Raw genomic sequence first — 11,193 nt, 5'->3', positions numbered from 1 at the left:
TAATAATAATAATGATAATGATAATGATGAACATGATGACGATGGTGATGATGATGATGATAGAAGCAGTAGCAGCAGCAGTAGCTGTTGTAGTATTAGCAACAATGAATAAGATATCTTTCTTTTTTCTTTTCTTTTTTTCTAATCACACACAGACCACATGTCACTGCCTCTTTTAATCTAAAAAAGAAACCGCCTTCGCTCCACTGGGTTCTCAGCAGAACGGAATGGATTCCACGACGAGTCCAAGGCACGTGCTCACCGAGGCTTGCTGAAAGGGGAGGAGAGACAGACAGACAGCACTGTCATTATATGAACAATACACGCACGCTCTTTGCCTCGCTTTGACACGTGAAGAGAGAGTGGGACACACTAGCGAATGGATGTTTGACAGCTGCCAATTGTTGTCTTGATTTGGAGTTTTAAACAGGCGCGTTCTCTCTGTCCATTCTGTCCGTGTGTAAGAGAGAGAGAGAGAGACAGGGAGACAGACAGAGAGACAGAGACAGAGACAGATTCGGATTCGGATTCGGATGGTTTATTCAAAAAAGGCCTTAGCCCCTTATGAAGGGGTGGTGTGTAAACTTATTTCGAAAACATTATGACATACAGTATATGATACAATAAAACAAAACAATACCTAGATTGATAATCAGGAACAACTAAATGACCGGATTTTGAATGCTTTGTGTAGATAACCTGCAAACTGTCTGACTTCTTCTTCACGACGTGACGTCATAAGCAAAACTAGTTTAAACATAGAAGGCTGAGAGTAATATTTCTGGGGTATGAAATTATATCTTAGTTCACATAACTTTGGACAACAAAACATGAAATGTAATTCGTTTTCTTCTGCCTTTGTGCACAATGGACAAATAAGATCATGATCACTATGCTGACAGAGACAGAGACAGAGAGACAGAGAGAGACGCAGACGCAGACGCAGATGACGCAGATGATTTATTCATTAAGGCCATAGCCCCATATGAATGAGGGGCGATAACAAGATATGCATACATTACCGTAACTGGCAATAAGCGTTCAACTGCTTATACAATTAAACTATAGAAATTAGGACAATACCATTTCTCTTAACTTAAAAGCTTTATATAAGTACAATGCGAGATTTCTTATAACACTGTCGTTAGATGATGCCATCAATAGACAAAATTTAAACAAACAAGGATATTCATAATATTTCTTTGAAACAAATTTTACACGAATATTATGCAATACAGGACACTTCAGAACAAAATGAACTTCATCTTCCGTTGACTCTTTGCACAGAGGGCACAAGTTCTCTAAATGATTAACATTTTTATAGCGATACCTGTGCAAATTGATTTCAGAAATACCAAATCTAAATCGTGTTAATATGAATCGTAAATGTTTGTCAATATTGAGCAAAAGATAATTTTTAACTAAATGTGTAGAAGTATAAGCTCTATAGAAACAAAATCGATCACTGGATTGGACATGACTTTCCCAGTTTTGCCATCTACAGTCTATTAAACGTTGACGAAAAGATTTCAAAAACATATTCTCATTACCGACTCCTTGACATTCCCATACATATCCAAATCCCAATTCACACAGACAAGTTCGTATATTTGAAGCCCAGTTTCTTTTCCCTCTAACATCTAAATCATACAACATATTATAGGATTTCCGTGGTAGTCTATCTTCGTTCATTTTTAATAGTTTCAACCAGTATCGAACACATCTCACAGCAGAATTTATATTTATTGGATATCTATTCGTCTCACCGTACACTAAATCGTTTGGTGTTCTCATTTCAACTCCTAGAAACCTTTTAAGTCCAAATAAGTGAACAGATTCACATTGTAAAGTAGCATTCTTATCTAAGCCCCATAATTCTGAGCCATATTGTACTATGGGTTGTATCTGGGTATCAAAAATCTTAATAAAGATATCCAGAGAATTGTTATTCAGTACAAATAATTTCTTCATAACATGTAACAATGCATTTTTTGCCCTACTTGAAAGATCCCTACATGCAGCTACAAAACTCAAACGTGTAGAAAAAACAATTCCAAGATATTTGTAAGCATTAACAACTGGCATGGCAGCACCATCATACACCCACCTTTCCCTTGCTGCCAAATAACCACCTTTCCTGAAAACAATTATATTACTTTTATCCAAATTAACTTTTAATTGCAAGTTAGTAGCTGAATTTTTCAGGTTATTTAATTGCGTCTGTAGACCAGTAGCTGTTTCTGAGAGCAAGACAATATCATCAGCAAGTAATAATATAAATAGTTCTATAAAATCAGTTGTAAATCTCGCACCATGTCTTCCCCGGTCAATTACTTCTAATGCTAATTCATTAATGAACAATGAAAACAAAATAGGACTACAAACATCTCCCTGTCTTACCCCCCTTGTACAATTTATATAATCAGTAAGTTTGTTACCGCACCTAATTCTTGTTTTCACAACGCTATACATACTCTTAATACATTTGAAAAGCTTCCCTGTTATGCCATGTTTTGTCAGAATAGGCCATAGTAAATTTCTATTAATAGAATCAAACGCCTTTTCAAAATCAATAAACGCTACATAAAGTTTACGATTAAGGGAAAACTGTTTCTGAATTAGAGCCATAAGAGTAAACATGTGATCGATTGTTGAATATCCTCTTTTGAACCCAGCTTCTTGACAGAGAGAGAGAGAGTGTGTGTGTGTGCGTGTGTATCTGTCTGTCTGTCTGTCTGTTTGTGTCTGTGTCTGTGTGTCTGTCTGTGCATGTGTGTGGGCGTGCGTGCGCGTGCATGTGTGTTTATGTGTATGTGTGTCCATGTCGTATATTTTTTAAATAATGTGTGTGTGTGTGCGTGTGTGTGTGTGTGTGTGTGTGTGTGTGTGTGTGTGTGTGTGTGTGTGTGTGTGTGTGTATGTGTGTGTGTGTGTGTGTTTCTCTCTCTCCCGCTCTCTCTGTGGGAAAAGAAGGAAAAGAGGGAGGGGAAACAGTGAGAGAGGAGGAGAAAGCGGGCGAGGAAAGCAAAACAGAGGGTGGAGAGAGAGATAAATACATAGATAGATAGACAGATAGATAGACAGACAGACAGACGCTTCAGACATTATTTACTGACACTAACCAAACAACAGCCCGTATGTCAAGGGGATACAATCCCCAATTGCAGCGTCGTGTATTGAACGGAAGAAAACAAACTAAACAGTCAATAAAACAATCAGTGTCAATAAGCTATTCTATAACAATTAGTGTCAATAAGCTATTCTATAACAAAGTGAGTTAACCGTTCATGCACTGATGTGCACAGTAACAAGCACATACACACCATCTTCGACCACACTCCACCATCAGCCTCTACCATTTAGTCTGACTGACAACAACAAATATCATAAACTGTTCATATTCAACTTCATCATCAAGTGCATACAGATGCAATATATTATTCATAGAAATAATGACTACATATTCTTACAAACCGTGTTTCTTTTCCGGATGTCAACAGCCTCTGCAACATAGCTTGCGAGTGAAACTAGAACTTCACCATTATCAGAGGATAACAAGCTCTGTTCGGTTTACCTTATCTCGGCGGCCACACGTTAAGTTGGTTCTTGGCCCTAATATCTTGATAAGCTTTGCACTGAAATAGGAAATGGTCTTCATCTGAGAGAGAGCGAGAGAGAGAACTCAGAATTCTGAGACAGACAGGCAGACAGAGACAGACAGAGACAGAGACAGACAGACAGACAGTTAATTGCAAATGTGGAGGCCGAAAGTCAACCAGCACCGCCATTATATGAACAGGTATAGCCAGTACCCAGACAGTGTGTGCGACGTTGGAGTGAATGTTTGACAGTTGCATTGTATAGCCAATCGTTGTCGTCTTCTTGGATTTTCAAAAGGAGTGTCCCCCAAGAGTCGGTTGGCTGTGTGTTTGGAGCGGGGAAGGGGTGGGATAGGGGGTGGTGGTGTAGTGGCGTGCATGCGTGCGTGTGTGTGTGTGTGCGTGTGTGTGTACGCTCCGCCTTTTTCGACCACAGTTGTACCGGACATAGCTTATACCGTCACAGTAAAAAAATTTAAAAAAAAATTCCGACTGAAGGCCTTCTTTGACATAACTAAAAACTCATCGGATATAAACCATACATCGCTCATATCGAACATGTTTTTCCCGTCCACAGGAGCATCTAACTCCGGAAATGCCGGACATCGTGTATACCATCACAGATCCCTTCCGCAGGCTAGGATTCTTCTCTCCGGATATTGCGTCATGTCAGTCATCACAGATGGCGCCTTGTCCAATTCTATGAGTACAGGTCTATGAGGGCACCTCTCGCTGCAGCAGCGCGGAACTGGTGTAGATTTCTCTCAAATGACGTGTTGTGTCGCCACCATCACTGCACTGAACACACACACCAGTGTGCTGGTCAGTCAAGTCACAAACTGGGAGTGATGGCCTGGAGGTAACGCGTCCGCCTCGGTAGCCAGAGAATCTGAGCGCGCTGGTTCGAAATCACGGCTCAGCCGCCGATATTTTCTCCCCCTCCACTGGACCTTGAGTGGTGGTCTGGACGCTAGTCATTTGGATGAGACGATAAACCGAGGTCCCGTGTGCAGCATGCACTTAGCGCATGTAAAAGAACCCGTTGTTCCTGGCAAAATTATATAGAAAAATCCACCTTAGTAGGAAAAACAAAAACACTGCACGCAGGAAAACTTTTTTTTTTTAAATGGGTGGCACTATAGTGTAGCGACGCGCTCTACCTGGGGAGGGCAGCCCGAATTTCACACAGAGAAATATGCTGTGATAAAAAGAAATCCAAATACAACTGAATACAAATGTTAAACTGACTGTTTAAACTGGTATGGAAGCCGTGTGTGCCACGCAGTTCCTTCGAAAGACAGCGGCAGAAGCAACTGCCGTCACTGCTGTTGATAAGTGATGCGATATATCAGAATTATGATATGTACTCCAGGGAACGGGACGAGGCGCCATCAGCGATGTCTGACATGACGCTGTATCCGGAAAGACGATTTCTTGCCTGGATCTGTGACGGTACAAACGATGTCCGGTACATTCGGAGTTTGGTGCTTCTGGAGACACGAAAAACATGGCCGGTTTTAGCGATGTCCGGTATATCCGATGAGTTTTTAGTCATGTCAAAGAAGGCCTTCGGCTGGGATATTTTTCACAGTATGACGGTATACGCGATGTCTGGTACAACTGGTGGTCGGTATAGGCAGAGCGTGCTGTATATATATATACACATGGGGGTGGGGTATAGTGTGTGTGTGTGTGTGTGTGTGTGTGTGTGTGTGTGTGTGTGATTCTCCTATCAGACTGATGTTTGTTGACAACAGTTTGAAAATTACAAGACTGAAAATCAAATACTAAAACTTACTATAACAGTAACGAATATGCATGCACACAAACATACAGGAAATTGTGCACACGTACACACCGGTTATTCTTGCACAAGCATGCTCTCTGTCTCCCTCTCCCCCTCTCCCCCTCTCTCTGTCTCTCTCATCTTTCTTTCACTGTATTATCACACACACACACACACACACACACACACACACACACACACACACGCACACATACACTATTTCACCAGATATCAACCCACCTGTAATTTTCCTTGCTTCACCCACCCCAGCACTCAGCAAAGTGTACCATACATGTAATTATCTGGTAAAGTGATATATCAGGTTCTTCTTTCTCATCTTCACAGAAAAAAAATCACTGAAAAAGGTATGTGTACATGTATAAATGTGAGTGTGTGTGTGTGTGTGTGTGTGTGTGTGTGTGTGTGTGTGTGTGTGTGTGTGTGTGTGTGTGTGTGACTGAAGCCTGACTTAATGACACAGGAAACATGCGATGAGCACCTCGGCCGGCTCCACCAAGGCAGGCAGCCTGCAGTGCAAATGACACCATGTTTGTAAAGTGCTAAGAGTTTGGTCCCTGACTGAAGACAGGCATTATGGTAGTATCCATAGCAACCAATCAATACAGCTGACAACGAGATCAATCAATCAGGTTCTGCTTGCAGATCTTCACAGGATAGCCATCAGGGAGGAAGAAAGAGGAAGGGGAGGATGAACATTGTGACTGATAATAGTAATATGAGGCACATGCCACCACACAAACATTGTGACTGATAATAGTAATATGAGGCACATGCAACCACACAAACATTGTGACTAATAACAGTAATATGAGGCACATGCAACCACACAAACATTGTGACTAATAACAGTAATATGAGGCACATGCAACCACACAAACATTGTGACTGATAATAGTAATATGAGGCACATGCAACCACACAAACATTGTGACTGATAATAGTAATATGAGGCACATGCAACCACACAAACATTGTGACTAATAATAGTAATATGAGGCACATGCAACCACACAAACATTGTGACTAATAACAGTAATATGAGGCACATGCAACCACACAAACATTGTGACTAATAATAGTAATATGAGGCACATGCCACCACACAAACATTGTGACTGATAATAGTAATATGAGGCACATGCAACCACACAAACATTGTGACTGATAATAGTAATATGAGGCACATGCAACCACACAAACATTGTGACTAATAACAGTAATATGAGGCACATGCAACCACACAAACATTGTGACTAATAATAGTAATATGAGGCACATGCCACCACACAAAGATTGTGACTGATAATAGTAATATGAGGCACATGCAACCACACAAACATTGTGACTGATAATAGTAATATGAGGCACATGCAACCACACAAACATTGTGACTAATAACAGTAATATGAGGCACATGCAACCACACAAACATTGTGACTAATAACAGTAATATGAGGCACATGCAACCACACAAACATTGTGACTAATAACAGTAATATGAGGCACATGCAGCCACACAAACATTGTGACTAATAATAGTAATATGAGGCACATGCCACCACACAAAGATTGTGACTGATAATAGTAATATGAGGCACATGCAACCACACAAACATTGTGACTGATAATAGTAATATGAGGCACATGCAACCACACAAACATTGTGACTAATAACAGTAATATGAGGCACATGCAACCACACAAACATTGTGACTAATAATAGTAATATGAGGCACATGCCACCACACAAACATTGTGACTGATAATAGTAATATGAGGCACATGCAACCACACAAACATTGTGACTAATAACAGTAATATGAGGCACATGCAACCACACAAACATTGTGACTAATAACAGTAATATGAGGCACATGCAACCACACAAACATTGTGACTAATAATAGTAATATGAGGCACATGCAACCACACAAACATTGTGACTAATAACAGTAATATGAGGCACATGCAACCACACAAACATTGTGAATAATAACAGTAATATGAGGCACATGCAACCACACAAACATTGTAACAGTAATATGAGGCACATGCAGCCACACAAACATTGTGACTAATAATAGTAATATGAGGCACATGCAACCACACAAACATTGTGACTAATAACAGTAATATGAGGCACATGCAGCCACACAAACATTGTGACTAATAACAGTAATATGAGGCACATGCAACCACACAAACATTGTGACTAATAACAGTAATATGAGGCACATGCAACCACACAAACATTGTGACTAATAACAGTAATATGAGGCACATGCCACCACACAAACATTGTGACTAATAACAGTAATATGAGGCACATGCAACCACACAAACATTGTGACTAATAACAGTAATATGAGGCACATGCAACCACACAAACATTGTGACTAATAACAGTAATATGAGGCACATGCAACCACACAAACATTGTGACTAATAATAGTAATATGAGGCACATGCAACCACACAAACATTGTGACTAATAACAGTAATATGAGGCACATGCAACCACACAAACATTGTGACTAATAATAGTAATATGAGGCACATGCAACCACACAAACATTGTGACTGATAACAGTAATATGAGGCACATGCCACCACACAAACATTGTGACTAATAATAGTAATATGAGGCACATGCAACCACACAAACATTGTGACTAATAATAGTAATATGAGGCACATGCAACCACACAAACACACAATGTGACACACCCACTTAACTGCACACACCTACACACACACAATTGCACAAGAAAAAATACACAAACACACACAAAAGTCAAACACGCATACATGCACACAAGCACACACTAATATCACTCAAAGTGAAAAGACGTTTAATTAAAGAAAGAAAAAACAACCACACACACACACACACACACACACACACACACACACACACACACACACACACACAGAGCAACAGAAAGTGACAGAAGACTTCACACCAGACACACAAAGGAAAGGGAGACTGTGATGACCATCAAAAAGCAATTTGATGAAAAACTGGAAAGAAAGCAGGAACTAAATATAAAAAATCAACTGTATTATTCAGTCAAATTGCATTGTATTGGAATTATCACTTTTTTGTTACAACAGATTTTTCTGAGTGAGATTCCAGCTGCCTTCCCTGGGGAAAATACATGGCTATAGTGCAGTGCTGTTAACATTAAAGATAAGAGGATGGGAAGAAAGAAATGATAAGGACACTCAGGGAACCTTGGAGATCATCAGTGGCAAGAAAGAGGTCACTGTGCGCTGTAAACATGTACATCACTGCATGTGTAGTGTGACATCTGTTGTTTGCTGGTCAATAAATCACACACACACGCACGCACACACACACACACACACACACACGCATTTGCTCACACACACACATACACACACACACATACACAATTACACATACACATGCACACATGCACACACAGAGGGAGAACCTCCTCCTCCCCCCCCCCCCTCCCACACACACATACACAGTCACCCCCACCCACCCTTCCACACACACACATACACACACACACATACGCTAACTCTAACACACACACACACACACACACACACACACACACACACACAGAAACAACCAGGGCAACAGTCCTATCTCAGACTGATTATGAACCACAAAATCTGTGTTGCTGGAAAGTCTCTTATTTCCTGCCATCTGTTGTTTCTGAAACACCTGTGCATGTCTGGCTCTGTGTGTGTGTGCACATGTCCAGCACTAATTACACAAATGTTAAAATATAAATAAAATAAAACTAGTTTAAAGATAATTGAGACAGACTAATTTAGTTGCTTAATGATTATCATTGGAAGCAATTGATAGATCTTGTCTTAGAAGAGTCTGACAGACAGACAGACAGACAAACAGACAGACAGACACAGAGAATGAGAATGACTGAGAGAAGGAGGAAAAGGGGGAGAATTTTCTCAATTCTGGAAGTTCTCTGGCTCTTCAACCTCACCCCGACCCCAACCCCCAACCCACTGTCCCTCTGACACACACACACACATGACAGAAGCATACACACATACACACATAATTTAGATATACACCAGTACAGGAATTCAGTCTAATATCATCATCTCACTCTCAGATGAACAGACCATAAATGAATAAACAAACTGGTACAGAATCTGGACACACAATATCACACACACACACACACACACACACACACACACACACACACACACACATACACACACACACAAAGTGATCAATACTCATATAAATACAGAGAGGCTTGGGGTGGGGGCATTGATTTACCCATGTATACATTATCTTCATTTACATACCACAGAACTGTGACTGAGAGAGGGAGACAGACAGACAGACAGAGAATGAGAGAGAGAGAGAAGCAGAGAAATACTGGACAGACAGAAAGAAAACACACACACACACACACACACACACACACACACACACACACACACACACACACACAGAGTGACCAATACTCATGTAATGGGGCATACAGACAGAGAGGCATGGGGTGGGGGCAATGAATTATGAATGTATGCTTGTATACATTATCTTCATTTACATACCATAGTTCTGGGACTGGGAGACAGACAGACAGACAGACAGACAGAGAATGAGAGAGAATGAGAGAAAGAGGGGGGTAATGAGAAGCAGAGTAATACTGGACAGACAGCCAGAAACACACACACATTTTGTGGATTGTTGCCTTGTACATGGATTACCACAGGATTACAGACAAGACAACAGAGAGAGAGAGAGAGGCAAAGAAGAACACACACACACACACACACACACACACACACATGCGCAGAGAGAGAGAGGCAAAGAAGAACACACACACACACACACACACACACACACACACACACACATGCGCAGAGAGAGAGAGGCAAAGAAGAACACACACACACACACACACACACACACACACACACACACACACACACATACACACACACACACACACATGCACATGCACACACAAACACACACATACACATGCACACACACACACACACACACACACACACACACACACACACACAAGTCAGACACTGAATCGATTCGTTTCAAATGACTGAGACAAAGAGCGCAGATTAGAGTTATCGATAAATGAATCTGTCCAAATCCAAGATACCTCCTCCCACATACAACATTTATATAGTTCTAGTTCCTGACCAAGTTCTGAGATCATAAGCAAAACTCTTTGGTTACTCACGGTTCAGTATCTGGACCACATCTTTGTCTGCCACACAGCACGAACTGGTCTTCTGCTTGATGAGCTCATTGTTTTGGCTAGGATGCACAACCACATTCCGGCGAAAAGTCAGTCAACTAGAAGACCGCGCTTGATTGAAACCATCCACATGACGATCAAAGTTCTCTTCTAAACGACCGCGCGCATCACTCGTTTTAGCGATGTTGGACATCTGCTTCATAGATATATGTTTGCCAAATATTTAGGGACAGTGGTAGAAGGCACATGTCTTACACGACACTGACATCACCATAATGGCTACACGTGTCAGGTTGCAAGCATGGTTGACGTTGAGAGAAAGTGAAGAGCCGCCTTGTGGTTGTGTCAAATCTAAATGGACCTGCATAGCTGCAATCATCCCTATCACCATTTTCATCATGAAATACCAATGGTAACCAACAATGATAAGAGTAAGAATAAAAAGTCCATAATTCTGGGGCACGAAAGGGAAAAAAAAGAGAAGGAATTCCAATCTTCCAACTGAAAACATGCCATCCATGGAGGTAACCCATACCACTCAACA

At 40.9% G+C, this 11,193-nt stretch overlaps 1 protein-coding gene across 1 annotated transcript in view; it reads right to left on the bottom strand.

Moving 5' to 3' along the window:
• The window catches only part of LOC143276872 (uncharacterized), a 42,443-nt gene extending 31,712 nt beyond the window's left edge, over window positions 1–10,731 (bottom strand). Inside the window, exon 1 of the mRNA XM_076581528.1 lies at window positions 10,632–10,731. The gene's annotated coding sequence lies outside the window, so the exon portion shown is untranslated. The remainder of the gene's footprint in view (window positions 1–10,631) is intronic.
• Window positions 10,732–11,193: the final 462 nt, after the last annotated feature.

This window comes from Babylonia areolata, chromosome 33 (assembly GCF_041734735.1).
Source record: "Babylonia areolata isolate BAREFJ2019XMU chromosome 33, ASM4173473v1, whole genome shotgun sequence".
NCBI classification, from domain to species: domain Eukaryota; kingdom Metazoa; phylum Mollusca; class Gastropoda; order Neogastropoda; family Buccinidae; genus Babylonia; species Babylonia areolata.
The sequence above is the reverse complement of the archived record's forward strand: the minus strand, read 5'-3'. Positions and strand labels throughout refer to the sequence as shown.